The 21,201-nt window shown below is 45.0% G+C and overlaps 1 pseudogene; it reads left to right on the top strand.

The window, feature by feature from the left end:
• Positions 1-17,495: 17,495 nt before the first annotated feature.
• On the top strand, positions 17,496-18,656 carry LOC110318141 (annotated as a pseudogene).
• Positions 18,657-21,201: the final 2,545 nt, after the last annotated feature.

Below are 21,201 nucleotides of genomic sequence, written 5' to 3'. Positions count from 1 at the left end.
AATTACCTCGAGAGGGTGAACCAAAATTGTGTCCCCTCCCACCATCAATTTTATAATAGTAATATAGGGGAGAGAGATTTTTAAAGCCCAGAACTGGGACACAGGAACGGGTGTCACTACCAGGAAATTTTGAAATATCTGGTGCAGAGAAGTTAAATGAAATCAACATCAACAAGAGGGGGGGGGGAGAAACCTACATCCTAGACAACAACAGAAGAAAATGCATTGAATGAATAATTAGACCAGCTTATTGTGATATGCATATGGCCATAACCCCAGCACACAAGAGGCTGTGGAAGGAGGATTGTGAGCTTGAAGCCATCCTGAGCTACATAGTGAGAACCTGTCTTTAAAAGTAAATTAAAATAAAAGAGAAAACTAAAGGATTAAGCAGATGGGGAAACAAGAGCCAATCCAGAGAGGATTCAAACTCAGGAAGGCACTTGGTGACACCCAAGAAGGGTCCGGATCAGCCAGTAGAGTTTTAGTGTGAGGAGTTTATGTACAGCCATAATAACCTGGTCAATTTTGTGAGTAACCAAAAGCCTGTCACTAAATCGTCTGCATAAGCTAACAGGCATCAGCAGGAAAGGAGTGATGAACACCTTTGATCCAAGCACTCAGGAGGAGTAGAAAGGTGAATCTCTGAGTTCAAGACCAGCCTCTTCTACAGAGTGAGTTCAAGGACAGCCAAGGCTATAGAGAGAAATAAAAGCAACACAAACAAAACAAAACAAAACAAACAAACAAACCAAAAAACCCAACCAACAGGAATCAACTTCTGTTGCTTATAGCTGAGAATTCTGACTAGTTGTTTGTTTGTTCCACCCTTACTCATCTGTAAGTAAATGCTTCCTGTGAACATCTCCATCCACCCCCAGGAGAAACTTACTTGTAGATGTGAGAAAGCCTATCAAGTGCACAGCCACACAAGAGATTAAAAACCTGGGACACTGATCTCTCCTCGTGGGCCTGGTCTTTATTTGTAAATCCAACTCTTCATATGTAGACAGGATTACCAGATATTATGGAAAACAAAACAAAACAAACACAAACACGAAACGAACACCGTTCTGTGAACATTCTGGGACAGACTGTCCTGCCTTGGGAGAAAAAAAAGAAATACAAATAAGAACCTTCTCATAATACCAACAAAGAACCAGGCTCACTCCAGGACACCTAAGCAAAGTTTGCCCACATACAAGGATACTTAGGTAATCAACAAATTCTTAGGGACTAAGACTGTAGCTCAGTGGGAGGGCACCTGCCTAACCAGTGAGGCTGTGGAGATGAAGGGAAGAGGGAGGGAGAAGAGAGGGAGGGAGGGAGGAAGGGAGGGAGGGAGGGAGGACTTTTAGAAAATGAAACCCCCAGCAGCCAGGCAGTGGCAGCGCATGCCTTTAATCCCAGCACTTGGGAGGCAGAGGCAGGCAGATTTCTGAGTTCGAGGCCAGCCTGGTCTACAGAGTGAGTTCTAGGACAGCCAGGGCTATACAGAGAAACCCTGTCTTGAAAAAACAAACAAACAAAAAAAGACAATGAAACCCCCAATAAGAAAACTTTGTTTCTGGTCTGTCATGCATCATGAACTCATTGCTGAATAAATGAATAATGACTGGAGCTTATACAAGTAAAAGCTCCACTGGTGATCCGAAAAATAAAGATGAGTCACTCCCAACGCTTCTAAGAAAGGGAAAGCAAATGGAAGTATAAGACAAACCTTAAGCAGGATGGAGATTAACCCAGACGCTCAAACATGTACCAGGGAGCAGCTCAAGAAAGGAATGCACAGAAATACTGACAGTAGAATAATCTAGAAGGGCTTTACATGAAACTTTGTGAGCTGGTACCTTTCCTAACAAGGGTACTTGTCCTGGAGGGGTACAAAGAACTGCCTCTGAATCGAGAAAAGACTTGGCACATAGACAAATGGCAGTTTATAAAGGGGAAAGGGGAAACCCTGTGTTAGGATACGGTGTTTAATTTTAACTGGGCATGTTAATTAGGTGAGCCAGAGCAGGCTTTTGATTGCTGGACTCCAATAAAACTCATGGTTCACCAAGCTGGACTTTGGTGGTATCCGTGCTTGGATCTGTCATGGCTTCCCTAACTGAGGTGATAGATATGTATGTAGCTTCTCCCCAGGAAAACTTCTGCACAGTTGAGGTTGTTGCTGTGGTCCATGTTACTAAGGCAACCATATACCTACGCAGAAACATAAATGGCCCAGGACTCTGAAGGCCTTTGTTGTGCCAAGGACTCAGACCTTTGTTTGTCCATTATGTAAGTGGAAAGGAGAGATCCAAGGTCCTGTTCTGATGTGAATGCACAACGCTGCCCTGTCTGTGACGCTTGGGAACCCAAGTGGCAGCTCCAACCTTACCACCAGGGCAACAAATCAACAACCTGAAGTCAAAATTGCAGGTGTCACCAAGGGTTGGGCTCACACACCACCACAACAGTTTCTAAGACCGTCATGGTCTGATTGCCTCCTTTGTTGGAATAGTTATCCCAGTGCTGGACACACTAGACAGACTTCTAGTCTAGAGAGACTAGAAGGAGCTGGGAGCAGCTGGGAATGTGTCCAGGAGAATCCTCATCACTGGGGAAATAAGGCAAGAGGAGGTTGAGGGGAGATGGCCAACTGTTGTGAATATTTAATATTAATTGGGAGTTTCTACACCACCTTGGGTCATTTATTATATGTAAGTACAATGTAGCTGTACTTCAGACACTCCAGAAGAGGGCACGGGATTCCCATTACAGATGGTTGTGAGCTACCATGTGGTTGCCGGGATTTGAACTCAGGACCTTCGGAAGAGCAGTCAGTGCTCTTACCCACTGAGCCATTTCTCCAGCCCACCTTGGGTCATTTAGTTCCCAGAGAAAAGACACAAACCTTTACATTTATAATAAGCCTTAACCGCACTAGAGATGGGCAGATAGCAACCCTCTAAGCTATTAGTATCCACTTTTCCATCAATAACCCCGAGTTATAACTTGTCATGTTCTGCCTGGGCTGCTCTTACTCCAACTGGCCAGCCCTTACAGCCATGATTTCATGACTCACCTACACCATGACATTTGCTTCTCTCACCACCTTCTCTCTCTCTCTCTCTCTCTCTCTCTCTCTCTCTCTCTCTCTCTCTCTCTCTCTCTCTCTCTCTCNCTCATGGTCCTGCCTCAGACCCCAAGCTCCCTAAACAGAAAACAAACAAACAAACAAAAAAAAAAACCCGCTACCTACCTCTCTTCTGCCCAGCTTTAAGTTGTAGGCATCTTTATTGACCAATCAGGGATAGCCTGGTGGGCAAAGTTACATAGCATCACCTGGTTGGTGTAAGTGAGGATCTCTGCATCCCAGAGGAAACCAGAGCCAGTATTTAGCATCACAACACATACAACAGACTAAGCCTTAACAGATTTAAATTAAAGATCAACGTTTGCACACACAAAAATGTTGGCAACCATGAGAATTCACCCATAGGCCTAGATTGGCAGGTACCGAATTTAGCATTACAATACACAGCAACTGACCAGACCACAACACAAACCTTCACACCTGACTTTTCCAAGTTTGAAGATACAGAAGAAACTCTCTTCCTTGGCACAGTCTGTGGAGAGGAAACTCCTCCTCCTCCACCTCTTCATTAGACTTTAATAAAATAAAGAAATTCTGTATTTTCAGAGCCAGGTTTTGAAATGTCATTCATTAACATTAAAGATAGAATGCCAAGGGGTGGGGCTTAATTTTATAAACAGAAAATGCAGTGTTTGATGAAGTTGAAATTTCTGGTTTCTTTGGAAACTCAATTATGTCATGTGATATTATTTTTTTTTCCTGGAAGCTGTCTTGTGAGAGGATGTTTTGCTGAAACAGACACGTGAGAGGGCATGTGATGTTTTTGCTGGAGCAGATGCTTGAGAGGGTACGTGATGTTTGGGAAGAGTATAAACGGAACCCCACAGACAGTGAGAAGACGCTCTTGCATTGCAATGCCATGTGACGCTTCGCTGGTCTTCACTGCTTAGAAACTCGTTAGAGAACTTCTTGTGGTACTCCAGCTGCTTCTGGCTGCCTCTGCTGACTCATGCCAGTTCAGTGGAGCCTTGCAGTTTCTGCTGGATCCACATGCAATTCGTGCCTGATATTTGCTATTGGACTGAATTGCTGATATCCTGACAGTGAAGAGTGGAATCGCCCCAAGGAACTACTTCAAAACAGGTCCACAAACCCCCTTCCTATTAACCTTCAATCTCTTCCCAACCTCTAGTTGGTGGGCTAGAAGGGAGGTTGAAGAGTTCAAGAACCCTAAACAGAGTAGGTTTAGAGAAAAATCTAAGCCTACAGTTAGGATTTGATTGGGTAAAATAGAAATAGTCTCCCTGTTTCCAAGAATGTCAGTCTGATGGCCACAGGACTTCCATCAGAGCCCCATGTGGGAAGGCCACAAGGCCCCAGCTCTTGTGTAGCCTGCTTGGAAACCAGAAAGTCATTGGAAAGGGGCTTTAGACACATGCATGTTTGGGGAAGTCGTTTGAAAGTTCTGTGTAGCAAAACAAAAGGCTGAGAAAGGAGGAGCGGAGAGCCAGGAAACCGCTAAGCAAACCACAAAGCAAGGAGTTTCGGTTTAATTCAGTGCAGCAACTGTGCGCCTGAGGTGAGAAACGGTAGCGACGGAGTGACCAGATGCGAAGAGACGTCTGGGAAACGGTAGATATGTTATAAAGGAAAATGGCCAAAAGACACAACAAACCCGGAAAAACAAAAGCAAAGCGCCACCCTAAACAACATTTAAAAGCAATCCTGCAATTTAAGATAGGAACGGTAGCTTGCCCTTGTCCCTAGTATGAGGTTTGAGGTTTGGTCTTGGAAGAGATGGGGGCGGTGAGAGACTTGGGCGGGGGATTTAAACAGTTTGAGTGATTGTGGAAGGTCCTGGGAGCCAGGCTCAGATCCCTAACCACAGTCTGATGAGCCCTGAGAACTCTTTAGGAAAAGGAAGGAGAGCTGAAGGCAGCTTTTCAGTAAGCCTGCTGAGAGGTGGGAAGGGTGAGGCTGTGGTGATACTCCAGGGAGGAGGAGGAAAATGAACCCACAGCAGACGGGAGAAAACAACCCCGGAGGCGCCCGCAGAAGGGTGGGGATGTGTCTGAGGTCTGGGGTAAAGATTTACCTGGTTCCCTTCATAGCAGACACTAAAGCTCATGAGTGTTTCCTCCACGGAATCACTGGCTCTGCAGCAGGCACCTCCTGGTGCTGGTGAGATGTCCCAGTGCAGTAAAGATGAAGAGCTGGGGACCCAGAACAGTGACGGAAGTCGTGAGCTGGAAGAAATTCTGAAAGCAGTGCTGAGTTCATCAAATGCCTTGCATGGTCTCCTTCCTTCGACATCCCCCATGTAGCTGTTTACACCTGTGGACGCCCCAGCAGTACTTGGGCTGACTCTACTTCCTCAACCCCTATTTCTACATTCTGCTCAAAAGCTTTTGTGACCGGAAACAAACGGACCCACTTTTAGGAAATAACTGTTCCACCCCTCTCTGGACTAGGTGCGCTCAGCATCTTGAGGGTTCTCCTTTTTGAAGTGGGAAAATGTTATTTTCAAAGAAAGCACTAGATGGCACTTGTGATGTGTTCAATAGTTGCCTTAGCTCCTTTTTGGATAAGGTGGGGGGGGGGGAAGCAATAAATATTAAAATGGGAAAATCATCATTACAATAATGAAGATCAGTATCTTATGATTGTGTTTACTGTGTTACTATGTATGAGCGATATCTTTATGCAGTGTTTGCATTTAAAATCTGGGTTTTGCTTTATGAGAACTGCAAGAGGGAACTAACGTCTCTAATATATGGAAACCCTTCATCAGTAAAATAATAAAATGAAAAATAATGTTTGATTTATACCGAGGTTCACTACAGGCTTGTGTTCTTAATGACTGCCTTCTTCCATTTGCAATATTTCAATTTGTAATAATGAGTTGCAAAATAGGTTTCCAATGTCCATCCACTGTATAAAGCAAAATAAGTCATCCTTAATTTAAAAGAAAGCATTACAGCTTAAAGGATTTCTGTGTTCCATTAACAAAAAGAAAGGGGAGGGAAGGGAAGGGAATGGAAACAGCAGATGTTTCTAGAGTTTCACCATCTTTATAGCACTAACAAAGACTTGAGGCACATATATTCTTTTGTGTAGTTCAGTAGTCAGTTCACTAGGCCACTTGATTAATGATCTCCTGGTCCCACTTTAATGTTCAGAGATTGTAAGCTTTTAACACAAATGCCAGTTGAAACAGTTACTATTTAAAGTGTATATATATATATATAAATGTTGCTGGGTACCATGGCAACAAGTGTAGCCTGCAGCCCCAATGTAGCATCTTACCTCTACCTGTTGTGGAGCTAGCATAGGAAAAGTCTATGTGTTAGGGTCTCCAGTGGCTCTTTCTCACTTTCTACTCTGTCTGTCTTTCTCACTTTCTACTCTCTCTCTCTCTCTCTCCCCCCCGACCCCCTCGGTTATCTCTTATTTTTAATGTACTTTTCATTGCTGTAGCTTTCTAGGATAATTCAACACAATGAAATTCTTTGGGAACAAGATGGACTATAAATAATAATCGTGCTAATATGATGTCTTGTAATTGCATTAATTTGTAGGTTTTGGATGACATTGACATCCTGAAAGTAATATCTCATGCAATAGTAAACTCAAGGTGTCATAACTCAGAGCTAAGTATGCAAAACAGCGGCAAGACTGGGAGACATCTTAGATTCGAGTAAATCAGACTCTTTGGATACAGTGATAGGAACGGGTTCTGGATAACTTAAGCACAAGGAACTTTCATGGTGCGATCGTCAGGAAGTCACTGAATAGATGGGACCTTGGGGCCAAGTCTGGACACTCCTGGATTCCTGGCAGCAATAGCAACTTGTCTGGGCACTGTTGCCCCATGTCCCCAACCTTGTGTACCTCTCCTCAAGATGAAGGGTGTGGCCATCCAGATTCATCCGAAATAGTCTAAGAAAGATTAATTCGCCCTGACCCGGAGCTGCCTTGCCTATGTGCTAAGTCAAGGAATCTTGACGTTTCTTAACTAAATGTGAAATCACTTCAGTGTGTTCCATTTATTCACAGATTTACTGTCCCCCAAATATGGGGAACTCAGTCTGAAATAAAAGGCATCTCTCGAAAGGGCATCAGCACACCATGGGGGTGGGGGGTTACATGTATCTGTTACACTACAAAGCTGGAATGATTGAGTAGTGCCCCCCTACACACACACACAGAAAAGACTTGATGTTTCGCAGTGGCTTTCTTTGGAAAGAGTGGCCACAAATGTAATTAGTCAAGGTTCACATTGAGCTCTTACTGTATCAAGTCGGGAAACCATAAATGCAGTGAGTTTCTAGTAAGACCCAACAGGACACACAGACACTCAGAGGAAAGGCCTACATGAAGACGAGAGCAGACACTGGAGCGAGTTATCTTCAAGCTAAGGAACACCAAGGATGGCTGGCAGCTCCTAGAAGCTATGAGGAGTTAGAGTGGCTATTTCCCTCAGAGTCTCCAGAGGAAATAATGCCACCCACACTTTGGTTTTGGACTTCGGGCCTCCTGAGCGGCACAAGAATCCGTACCTTTCGTTTTAAGCTACTGAGTCTCTGGCTCTTTATTGTTGTCCTTCTCGGGAATTAATACAGCTTTTTTTCCTTGTGTAAAGGAAATGCCATGGAAATAAGTGTTGTGTGTGGGGGGGTGGTTCTTAGTACATTTTATGTTACTATAAACACATACCTGAATCATGGGACTCATTAGAGAGGTTTATTTGACTCATGATTCTAGCAGCGGGGAGATCCGCACAGTAGTGATGGAGTCTGGCAACCACAGCTCCCTCCCACTCTTGGGCTATATCACGGGTGATATAAGGCCAAAGGGAAATAGCCACCCACAGAAGGGCTGAGCTCGTCGAGTGGCCGGCCTCACATTGTAGCAGCATGGTTTGCAGAAAGCTATCCAGTCACGTGGGCCCTGACCTACTCCTACAAGATGGCATTCCTGAGGACACAGCCTTCAGGATTTGATTAGCCTGCATTGGGCCCACTTTCTAAAGTCACCTCCACCTAGCACTGCCACCACACAGAGGGCTGTACCTCCAATACACAGTCACATCTAAACGATCACACCGCAGTGTATGGTTGTGAAAACAGGGTGGCAGGCATGGGGTTCTATTTCAAAAGAAAACAAGTCCGTGGCGAAGAGACTCTAGCCAGCCCGGCCCTGGCATGCGGCTTTGGCAGACCTTTTCCCTTCCCCCATTCCCTCAACCGTGTTAAAAACCATTAGATGACATTCCTAAACCTAGCCTCAAGGGCCATTCCCTTATTTGACCAATTCTTCCTCCTGAGGCTGGCTACCAAGGTCCAGCTATCAAAATATTAAAGTCAAGCAATCAAAAACCCCCTTTGGCTCATCTAATTAACATGCCCAATTGAAATCAAACAGCTCATCCTATCGCAGGGTTTCCCCTTGTAATTTTATAAACAGTCATTTTCCTATAGGCCATGTATGTCTCCTCTCTGTCCAGAGGTGATTCTTTGTCCCTCAGGGATGAATATCTACCTCTTCTCTCTCCCTTGTTCCTTCCCCTTCTCCCTCGTCCTCTATCTCCTGTCACTTATTCCCTGCCCCTTTTTTCTTTGAGGTAAATAAGTCTCCTTTGTGATAAGAACTTGCGAGTCCTGAGCCAATACTGATCCCTCCATACGGATCATTTAGTTGTTTCTTCTATAAAGGCTATTGAGTGTCTCTCGGCACTTTGGAATGAGAGACATAGTGGTGAGCACATTAAACCGAGCCAATGCTCTTATGGAAGAGGCAAGTGAGAGATATGGAGGTTGAGACCAGGTCTTTGAAAACACATTAGAGGATGGTGTGATCTAGAGTAAAGGAGTGGGGGGGAAATCTATTTGGATTGAGACGTAAAACAAAGAGATGAGCTCTGAATCATAAGGAGACACGACCTGGGGAAGAACATCTCAGGTAGCTGAAACACCAGCGTGAAGATTGCAGGACGGGGCCACGTTGAGCTTTAAGGAGAGACAGGTCATTATGTGCAAGTGGAGGATAGTAAGTAGGAGCCCAGACAGTTGCTGTGGTTTAAACATGACATCAGGTAACAAAGGGGGACAGTGAGAAGAAGGGTACCTAGACCAGATGACAGAAAGTGACAATGAGATGCGTTTCTGTGGGACTGTGGAGAAGTGGGTAGTTTTGGCCACAAGTGAGGCAGAGTTTGACAGGACTAGTAAGTGGTAGTTTTGTGCTGTCTTTTGGTTCATCGTTGCTCGAATTTTTATTAAAGCAATACACACACTTACACATGCCCCCTTTTAGATAAAGATACTTAGGCCCAGGAGTGGTACATTAGATGGGGAAACTGTCGACATGTGCTTCTAGCACAGACTCATGAGGCCTCCTAATGTGGTGGTGGATAAATGCAGGAAAGAAAGACTCAGTAGGGTGAACACAGGGAAGGCTCTGTGAGACAGGCCTTTGAAGATACATAGGCTTGAAGAGTTGCATTCCAGATTAGATAAAGAGGAAAGTGGACAGGAAATGTGTGATATTTAGATGAATAAACTCATTTGAATGGCTTATAGCGTGACAATAAAGTGAAAAAAAGTCAATAAATTGAGGTCAGCAAAGTGAAGATAGATGATAGAGGGCTTCAAAATCCAAGGTTGTGTGTGGGTTTATTTGTTGAGACAGAGTCTTACTGTGGAACTGGCTGGCTTTGAACTTACAGGAATCCACCTACTTCTGCTTCCTGAGTGCTGGGATTAGAGGCGTGAACCATGGTCCAGCAGACATATTCTGAAAGGATCAGAAAGTTGAAGGGTTTTGATTTGTTCTGCTCTTTTGAGATAGGGTTTCACTCTAGTCCTAGCCCTAGAAGTCACTATATAGCCTAGGCTAGCTCTCAGCTATGGCAATCCTTCTGTCTCAGTGGAGTAGTAGGATTATAGGTGGGTACTACCACACCAGCTGTAAAATATTTTACAGACCACGTACCTTCTCAAGTCTTTCACTGTACCATGAAAGCAGCCATAGAGGATCCTCTTATGAATGAGCCTGGTTGTTTCACTTAAACTTTATAAGAATAGGGGCAGGCTAGAATTGGACCTCAGGCTACACAAGTGAGGTAACCCAGTAAACCTGTGTTGTTAGGGTTTGTGAGGTAGCCGTGGACAAGCAGCAGGCTTTATGGGTCTCTGAGTTCCCTACCTCCTTCCAGGCTTTCAATCTGATACCTACTTCTCTCCTGTGGGCAGGGAGGAGATGCGTTGCCAGATCCTGGAGTCATCTCTGACTGAGCCTTCAGCTTCTCATACTCTCTGCTCAGTGCTTGCTATTCAACCCAGCCTCAGCCAGCTGCTACATGGTATTTCTCAAGCGCACACATTGATTCTGGTGAAGTATGTGGCCTGATTCAGGTCCTAAGTTCACTGGTGTGTCTGAGAAAGCGGATTTCTCACTTTTTCAAAACAACAAATGGGATACTCTCTTGCCTTTGAGAAATGGTGTACGGGCACATAGCTTGGATTTCTGGATTCATTTTTGCTGTTACTAGAGAAGCCATGTTTAGAACAAAGGCTGAGCAGAAAATAGCAAAGCTGGCAGGGTTTTCATGACATGCTTGAGCTGTTGAAGCGAACCAACATGCAGCGGCCTCTTCATTTACATGGATCTATTTTACTTTATGTACATGAATGTTTTTCTGGCATCCACGTGCACCACATGTGTGCATGGTGTCCACAGAAGTGAGTAGAAAGCAGCAGAACCTCTGAGACTGGGGTAAGAGCTGGTTGTGAGCTGCGGCGTGGGTGCTGAGCATCCTGGTCAGCGTGCACATGGCAGCTCAAGTAAGAGCAACAAGTGCCTTGGAGCCATCGCTCTAACCCTAAGGTGTTTAGCTTTAACCGTCAACCTAGACAATTCTAGACAGAATCTAGAATCACCCGAGAAGAGGATCTTAATGAGGGGTTGCCTAGATCAGGCTGGCTTCTGAAAGTGTCTGTGGAAGCTTATCTTGATTTTGTTAATTGACATGGGAAAGCCCAGTCCACCATGGGCATCACCATTCCCTGGATGTGAGCCCTGAAACACTGAGCCGTGAAAGTGAACTGAGTAGTAGGCATGTATGCAATCATTCTCTCTCTACTCTTGGTCGTTGGATATGTCTAGCTGTTTCAAGCTCCTACCTTGATTTCCCCCTCAGTTGTGGACTAGAACCTGGGATTGTAAATAAATTCTTACCTTTCTCTCTTAGCATTGTCTTTACCAGAGTATTTCATCGAAACAAGACTAAAACACGACCTTCCTCGACGGTTACAGTGATTGGCACACAAACATGAGGACTGGAGTTTGGATCACCAATCACCACATGAGAGCTGGGTGGTTGGGATGGCCTCACTGTAACTCCAGCCTCTGAAGGCAGGGTCAGGGGATCCCTAGAGTATGCTGGCTAGCAAGACTTGACATAGTGGCTCTCCCTGGGTTTGACTTGGCTTTAATGAATGAGATAGAACAGCATTTGGGGATGGTTCCTAACATCAACTCAGTCTGCACATGTTCACAGACACACATGTTCACAAATGTGCATGTGTGCACACACAAATGGAAAGAAAAACCAAATAAACACAACCCTAACATCTATTGATCTTGGATTTTCAGTTCTGTTAGTATATAAACACTTTTCTTGCAGATCTCCATCTGAATTGAGTTTTCTATTACTTCAAAATTGGATATTCCATTGTCCCTGCAAAATAATATGGAATGAGCAGACAAGGGAGATGGTGAAGACTGGATCTAACATGATAAAAATGACAGTAGGAAAAGGAAGAGAATTAGACAACCTAGGTTCTCAGGAAGGGAGAATCCATATGGGAACCTACTCTACACCAGTCTGGCCAGTATTTCCACACTGAAAATGAAACAAAGGAACAGCGCATGGGGAAGTTGCAACCACCCACAAGAAAATCCATGTAAGATGTCAAACCAGAATGTTAAAGACAAAACAGACATTTACTTGAAGGCTTATGCAATCCTAGTCCAATAGATGATCTCACCCTTGTAAGGAAAGAAGTGAACTAGCTCACCACAAAATTCTATAACCAGGTCTATAAAATGCTGTGTAAAACTGGAAGAATACTGAAGATGGAAAAAATAAATACCTGTAAGAACCGGGTGACTAGGAAGAAGTTGTGGCTTGTAGCTTAGCATGGAGGAGGTACTGGATGAAGAACAAAAAGGGAGAGGAAAGTTACCCAGATGATAGATGGCAAAGCTCTTCTCAGAGGCCGGGGAAGGACTGATTGGGCCAGTCCAATGACATGAGGCTCTGGGAGTCCCAGGGGGCAAGTGGGCAGGTGACACAGATGGGAACTGCTGGGAAGAAAAGCCAGCCTCATTGAGATTCTTCAAATTTCACTGGTTAGAAGAGGGCTATTGGAAAGAGGAGTTAAAATGGAAAGAGAGAGAGAGAGTCAAAGAAGGAGGGACAACTGTGGAAAGGAAGCTAAAGTCTGGGGTTGTGAGAGGAAAGCCAGAGAGGGTTTCCAAAAGAAGTGAGGACAATTCAAATGCATAGGAAAACCATTTCTCAGGAATTTGGGGTTCAGGGGGTGCAAGATGGTGGAGGGGACTTTCTTTTCTGCACATCCATCTCCATTCTATACCCAACTAGACAAAGTGTAACTTTTAAATTATCTCAGTTATGCAATAGGGCATTATTGTTATTTTCAAGTTAAGAAGCGGGAGGGAACATTAAGTTTAGAGTATCTCAAATGTCAGAATGAAAAGCTGGAGAGAAAAAGATTAGAAGAAGAAATTTTCAAACGTTATGAAAAACAACTGTGCCTGGCAGAAAGTCTGACGTAACTTCCTGCTTTGAGCTTCTGAGCATACAGCAATGAGAGGAGAGACATTAAAAAGAGGGCAGCTGGAGAGGTCTGGTTCTGATTCCAGTTTCAACAAACAAGAAAGGAGCTGGGAAGTCCCAATCTAAATAATAATAATAATTAATAATAATAATAATAATCCTAAAACCCAACAACTTCACTAGATCTATCAGAGAGGCAGAGTCTTGGGATAAAGTGTTGCCCCTGAAATTGAAGAGACAGACAGATGGAGACAGAAAACTACGTACAAGGACAGACAGAAACCAGCGCATTTGGGTGACAGAGTGTGCAGAGCCTGTGAACTTGCATGACAGAGGGACTCAAGGAAGCACTCAAAGCCGATGTGTGATTCGCCAGGGGCCTTGAGATGGAGAGAGCTTCCGGGATTACCCAGGTGAACCCAGCATAAACATTCAAAGTACAGACTGTGTTCGTGAGCTGCAGTTACAGGAACATGATGCCATGGAAGAAAGGCCAGGGCTTTGCAATACCGCTGGTTTTGAAAATTGAGGAAGAGGGTCAAAGGCCAAGGAATGTGGGTGGCTTCTAGAACCTGGGCTGCGATGCTTCCCTAAAACCTTTGGAAGAGAGCAGCCCCATGGAGGCTTTGACTCTAACCCAGGTGTGGGGGCCACTGACTTCCAAAGTTGTAAAACAGTAAGTTCCCAAGGTTTCCAAGTCACTGCAGTCTTTGTAATACATTATGTGAACAGTAGAAATTAAACAAACATGATATGCTTTAGGATTTTCTAGACAGTCCAGTGTCTACCAAAGAGCCCAACAGTTCTGAAGAGTGAGGAAGGGCTGCCAGAGACCGGGTTCTCCTCAGGAGACATATCATCTAGAAATCCTACGTGGCTATTCCACTAGAGTCAGCAAGTTGTCTGGGTAGGCAGAAGGCCCACTCACCTGGGTCAAGGCACATGTGGCCCCTGGTGAAGGATGCATAAATCTACTACAGAAGTCTTCGTACGGAGTTTGTCACTCCTAAGTAATGTAGTGCAAACTCTAACTGCAGTGACTCACAAGGCTTGAAGAAAGAGTGTAACTTGGGCTGGCTGGGTTGAGGTTTACGTGAAAAGAGGGAACATTGAATACTCTACATGTGGCTGTAAGAAAGTAGAAGAAAGTTTCAGATACACAATCAATCTTTCCTTCCTCCCTCCCTCTCCTCCTTCCTCCCCTCCTTGCTTCCTTCCTTCCTTCTTTCCTTCCGTCCTTCCTAAAAGACAAGGTCTTAGTTGCTCTATAGCCAAAGATGACCTTTGAACTTCTGATCTTCCTGCCTCTACTTCCTAAATGTTGACGATGTAGGTGTACACCACTTTGGCCAATTTACGCGGTCCTGAGGATGGGACCCAAGGTACCACACATAGGAGGCAAACACTCCACCAAAGGAGCTACATCCCCTGCCTCCGCCTCTCAATTCCTAGTGCTGTTTTGGGCACTCCTGTGGGGTGGCCAGAACTCTGTGACAGGTGGGATCTATGTGGCCTGAGATGCTGTAGATCATAAACCTTGCCTTTATGTAGAACACTGCAAAGGGATTCACAGCATGGCACGGAGGAGAGTCCGAGATTTGGAATCCAAGATCTCAGGGCAGTGGACTTCTGGGTTATTCCAGGGAGGATAGATTCCAGATGGCAGGTATATGTATCAGTGTGTGCTGTTACACTGAGGAAGCTGTCTTGGGAGAAATGGGCAAAGGTTAGTGAGGCAGGAAAGGACCGCCTGCCATCTGCCAGCAGCCAAAGTAGCTTTCCATCTCACCTTGCTCCCCTCCCTCTTCCTCTGGGAGGGGTGTGGTGACAAATGGGAAGGCAGATGCTGGGAAGAAGAGTCATCACTTAGGCCCACCTAACTACCAGTCACCTGGAGAGAGGAAAACAAGCCCGACAGGGCTCGGTTCTGAACCCAGGTAACTTTGTTTCCAAGATGGCTCTTTTGCCAGGATGACTATCGACTGTTGGAACAACTGGGGAGAATTGTAAGCCAGGCTGCACTGGTTGTGTGTGTCCAGAAGGTAGCAAGGGGACTGAGGTTGTGTGTGTCCAGAAGGTAGAAAGGGGACTGAGGAGCTGACCCTGAAGCCCCCTGCTTCTGACGGGCTAGAACAAATGCGCCAAGTTGATGACGATGGGGAATCTGAAGCAATCCTGAGGCTCGGGAGAAGACAGCAGGGATGAATGATCACAAGGGTTTTAACTAACTCCAAATGTGAGCCAAGAACTGGGGAGAGCCGGTGGATGTGAGAGGCCAGAACAGGGCGCAGCTGTGGGAACACCCTCCAGGAATTTCGTCTGAAGCTTTCTTTCTGTGAGACGGCTGGCTTTTCATTAGACCTAACATGGAACTGTAGAGTGACTTGTACAAGGGCACCTCCAAGGCCCTGGCAGACATTAGATAGGGTGAGAATTGTGCTAGACACTTGACAAACATACATCACCTACTCGTGGCGGGAGCGATTATTAGCCTTTGGGCCACACATGCTATCAGTCTTATATCTTCAGTGTGGAAGAAAAAATACATTGACTTTGAGATAACTTGTATTTCCAGTAGCCGATACTAGTCTGTTAATCTTCTTTGAACACCTTCTGTAGATTTTAAAAGCTCTTTGTACATTTCTTCTATTTTATTTGATTTTCTGTTGGGAGACTTCTGATAGTGATTCATGAGGAGATCCTGAGGTGTTCTCTGGTTGTGAAGGAGCTTTCTAAGCTTTGGGTCTAGAATCGTGCTCCAGTGACAGATGGGCATTTGAATGAGGGTACCAAGTGGAACAGTTTTTAAAAGGCACAGCTTTCAAGGAGGAAAAAAATGTAAGCGAAGGTTGTCATACACTCGGCACAGAAGGAATTTCTTACATAAAACACCAAATACACAAGTTGCAAAGGGGATTAGGCAAGAGTCATATTTTAGAAAATAACATCTCTTGGGGGGGAAAAAAAGAGGAATTATAATGATTTCTCAAAAGCTAAAATTTTAAGAGATGGCGAAATGACCACACTGGAGACTTGCTGCATAACCCACAGTATAGCCTTTGTATGGATCAGAAAATTACTTCATCTAGTTGCACCTATGACATGGGCTTTCTGAGTGGGGTTTAGAAATGGCACTGCAGTAACCACCGGCGTGAAGATGGACAGCAGTGGAGACAGCAGTTGTCTTGCTTTGCTTTTCCACACAAACCAAAGAGCACTAGCAGCTGCCACTGCTGCAGAGCTCTGCAGGTGATGCCAGATTCCATGCGCCCTTTTCCTATTGTGAGAATGTTTCTCCCCAAGAGGGTCCTGATGCTCTAGAACAATACTTCTGTCTTCTTCCTATACATGTATTCATGCCTGTTCTGGGGAATATTTGTGATTTCTAGAATTTGCATTAGAATTATCTGTAGAAGCTGAGATGCACTATATATAAATATATACACATTCATGTGTATGCATGTACACAGACATCACATTCTGGGCATGAAGGCAAGGATGTTGATTTAGAAACTCTGCCGGGGGCCCTGGCATCTGTGTTTGGGGGAATTATGTTCTTCACATCTGAAAGCCTGGCTGGGAACTAGCAGGACAGAGTTTTGGATTTGGGGCTTGTAATTAAATAAGAGTACTGGTAATCCATATGGCTGCGCATCACTACTGCGTTCTTCTTTCTCTTCATTCATTTGATTCTTCTAGGACTTCATAACTGTTTTAAATAAATCATGTGGAGAATGAGTAACCTGCTTGTACCAATTGCCACCTGCATATAACAATAAAGAGATGGGAAAACTGAGATTGGGGAGCAGAGGAGGCCCTGAGTGAATGAACATCCACTGTAGTCATGGGAACAGCCATGATGAGGACCAAGGCCTTGGACCCCCGGGAAACTGGCAGAGCCTTTCCCCACATGGGTCAAGCTCAAAAGGGGCAAAGCCTTCTTCTCCTAGACCAAGTATGAATGTTTATAAACAATGAGCCAGTTTATACAAAGACTAGGAACTGCAGCTTCCTCCTGCCAGGTGTTTAAAGCCTAAGACTGCACGTCTACAGACATCTCCTATGGAGAGTGGCCAACTCCACCCTCTATGCTATATGTAGTAAACACCCCAAGGTTCCAGGTTGCTGGCTGAAGTACGTTCTCTCCATCAGAGCACACGTACCCAACCTGACCACAGCTTTTCTGTGTGTATACCTGCGTCTCTATAATTTCTTCATTCCCTCAGTGCCCCTAGTTAGGGTTCCAGACCCAAGCCTTATGGGTCACAGCACTGAGACATAGGAAAAAATGCTTGAGAAAGAGAAACAACGATAGAAATACTGAAAGGATCAGACAGTGGTGACATACATCTTTGACCTCAGCACTAGGGAGGCAGAGGCAGGCGGATCTCTGAGCTCAATACCAGCCTGGTCTACAGAGTGGATTTCAGGACAGTCAAGGCTAAACAAAGAAACTCTACCTTAAAAAACCAGAGAGAGGCTCTCTCCTCCTCCCTGTTCCAGAGACAGCCACATCTTCTTGTGCAGTGCCAGCCTCGTCCCGTAGACAAAATGGTGAAGGTCGGTGTGAATGGATTTGGCCGTATTGGGTTCTGGTCACCAGGGCTGCCTTCTGCTCTGGCAAAGTGGAGATTGTTGCCATCAATGACCCCTTCATTGACCTCAACTACATGGTCTACATGTTCCAGTATGACTCCACCCATGGCAAATTCAATGGCACAGTCAAGCCCAAGAATGGGAAACTTGTCATCACCAGGAAACCCATCACCATCTTCCAGGAGCGAGATTCCCCTAACATCAAATGGGGCGATGCCTGTGCTGAGTATGTCATGGAGTCTACTGGTGTCTTCACTACCATGGAGAAGGCCGGGCCCACTTGAAGGGTGGGGCCAAAAGGGTCATCATCTCCGCCCCTTCTGCCAATGCCCCCATGTTTGTGATGGGTGTGAACCACGAGAAATATGACAACTCACTCAAGATTGACAGCAATGCATCCTGCACCATCAACTGCTTAGCCCCTCTGACCAAGGTCATCCATGACAACTTTGGCATCGTGGAAGGGCTCATGACCATGGGTCATGCCATCACTGCCACTCAGAAGACTGTGGATGGCCCCTCTGGAAAGCTGTGGCATGTTGGCCGTGGGATTGCCCAGAACATCATCCCTGCATCCACTGGTGCTGCCAAGGCTGTGGGCAAGGCCATCCCAGACCTGAACGGGAAGCTCACTGGCATGGCCTTCCGTGTTCCTACTCCAATGTGTCCATCATGGATCTGACGTGCCGCCTGGAGAAACCTGCCAAGTATGACAACATCAAGAAGGTGGTGAAGCAGGCATCTGAGGGCCCACTGAAGGGCATCCTGGGCTACACTGAGGACCAGGTTGTCTCCTATGACTTCAACAGCAACTCTCACACTTCCACCTGTGATGCTGGGGCCAGCATTGCTCTCAATGACAACTTTGTCAAGCTCATTTCCTGGTATGACAATGAATACGGCTACAGTAACAGGGTGGTGGACTTCATGGCCTACATGGCCTCCAAGGAGTAAGAAGCCCTGGACCACTCACCCCAGCAAGGACACTGAGAGCAAGAGAGAGGCTCTGGGTTGCTGAAGAGTCCCTATCCCAACTCGGCTCCCAACACTGAGCATCTCCCTCACAATTTCCACCCCAGACCCCCATAATAACAGGAGGGGCCTAGGGAGCCCTCCCTACTCTTGAATACCATCAATAAGGTTCACTGCACCCCCCCAAAAAGCAGAGAGACAGAGACAGAGATGGAGACAGAGAGGCAGAGAGACAGAGAGAGACAGAGACAGACACGAGGGGTGGGAGGTGGAGAAAAAGAAAGGAAATACTGAAAGCACATTAAGATTGAGGCATTAGGAGGAGACTACAGAAATGCTGTTAGGCAAAGCAGTCAGCCCCTACAAGCTTGGGGTAAGTCCCGCCCAAGCTGCCTCTTCCAACAGCTTCTATGGGTAGCTTAGCTCACTGAGACTGTTACTAAGCTCTTCATATCCCTTTCTGAGAGCAGAGAAGAGACTTCTCTTGAGTTGTTTTGGAATGATTTTTCAATGATGTTCCCTACCGCTTTGAGTATGTATCTATGTGGTCCCATGAAAACATTCTCTTTTCCAGTCTCCTCACAGGTTAGGCTCTGTGTCATAATTACGCTCCCTTTCTGGCTTTGATCTTCCCACAGGGGCAAAAGAATTTTAGACAGAATAAGAAAGTGGTGGTTCTCTCTATACTCAAAACACTCATGCTGAATAGGTGAAGGGAAAGGGAAAGGGGTCTCCATTTCATTGGGATCTGTGCTTGTAAGTGTCCATGTTTACGTACTGCCCCAAGGCCATCTGATATGGCTGCAACAAATTAAATCAGGCCAGTTGGAGGATCCACAGCAAACTTAAGCTGTGGCAAATTTATTGAGAGCAATCAGACCTACTTAACAGAAACAGGATGTAGTGGTGATTGCCAGGATCAATACAGTTGTAGCTACCAGGATACAATGATGTGCATAGGATGCACAAGATTAATGTCTAAGACCAATTGTCCCAACAAGAGTCCATGCTCCCTTGACTATTAGAAGAACATACAGAAAAACAAAAAAACGGCATGAACACTTCACTGCCTGAGGGAGTTTCTCAAAAAACTAAAAGGCCTATAGTGCCCCAGGAGCCTCCGATTCTACCCTGAAAAACCTATGATCTCAAGACATCAAGGCCAGGCCAACTCCATGGTTCCCTGCATGTGTGATTTGAAGATAAACAGCATCTCAAATTCTCAGCATAGTATGAGTGACAAACTCCTAAAGCTACATTGATGGAATGCTGTTTTCAGTTAACCATTCACCTCTATTCTCTAGCACCTTTTTCAGACTGTGCAGTTGGGTAAGATTATAGGCAGCTGGGAGTGGGAGAGATCCAGGACCAGGGACCTGGCTGCGATCTCAGGTGAGGGTCAGTGACCCTTCCTCCCACTCCTTCTGCCAGAGAATGTTAAGAGCTCAACATGGTGAAGATATGGGCAATCGTATCTTCTCTGGTTTTGAGGCAGGCATTGTCACATACAGAGAACAGAGTTGCACAACCGATTTGGTCTTCATATTTATTCTGTGTCACAGCCAAGGATGAGTTCTCATTTATTGTCCCAGCAACTCTCAATTCCAAAAAAAACATCTGGTTACTCTTATACCAAACAGAGAGTTAATTTAGGTACAACCCCCCCCCCCCGGGCGTGCTACTTTCATTTCCAGTGAAGGAGGCAGTCCATGAAAGAACAGGTATTTCCATTTTTTAAATGACTCTCTAAATCATAGCATTCACAGGTTTGTTAGGTTGTACCCAAAGAGCCTGCTTGCAAGTATTTATCAAGTGCTTATTGTATGGCAAGTTATGGCATATAGTGGTACTCTCACAAAAGTATGGTGAGAGCAATGTGGACATCCATCCAAGAGAGGGGAAGGACCTGCCCCTTCTAGCAGAGGAGACTGGGGCTCCTAAAGTATATTCTTGACATTATTGATTAGCTGAATACATCAGGGGATCTAAGTAGATATGAAATCTCCCTTTCCCGAATCTCTTTCTCTTTCCTTGAGCAGTTTACCCCAGTGTTCTACCTAGAAGCTGCCAAATAAAAGCTTAAAAAAAAACCCAAAACCTTATTACAGGTTTTTTACCTTTTTACCTTTTTTAACTTTTTACAGGTAAAAATCCGAAGTTTTCTTCATTTTATGATATACAAAAGTGGTTAGTTTTAGTGTCTCATCTTAGACACCACCTGAATTAAAAATGCTTTGTGCAGATTCTGTCTTTTGAAACTGCCCGTTAAATTAGTCAGTGGGCTCCCTTGCAGGCTCAAAGAGGAGGCAAGAACTTTTTTTTTTTTTTTTTTTTTTTTTTTTGCGTTCTTTCAAAATAAAGTGGTCAAAAGAAAACCACAAGTATGGAGAAACTAAGTCTTGAAACAGACTGGCTATGCCCCCAAACTCACCACCATTCTACTTTATGGTTTCTGCATCCTGTCTTAATCTAATTCACTGATTTTACTTGAAGTTTCACAACCTAAGTCTGTCTTCATGGTTTTTCCACTTGATTTTCTAAATGCTAGTGCAGACAATGCCCCCCTTCTTTATTCAGACTTACTGGAGGTTAGTAATAAAATCAATAGCCAGGTGAGATGGTCGGGCCCCACCTCCTCTCATTGCCTTTGTGTGAGGGAGAGGAGAAACGATGATGGTGCTCGTGAAAG

Source organism: Mus pahari, chromosome 3 (genome assembly GCF_900095145.1).
Source record: "Mus pahari chromosome 3, PAHARI_EIJ_v1.1, whole genome shotgun sequence".
NCBI lineage: Eukaryota > Metazoa > Chordata > Mammalia > Rodentia > Muridae > Mus > Mus pahari.
Note: the sequence above shows the minus strand (reverse complement) of the source record. Positions and strands in the feature narration are given on the sequence as shown.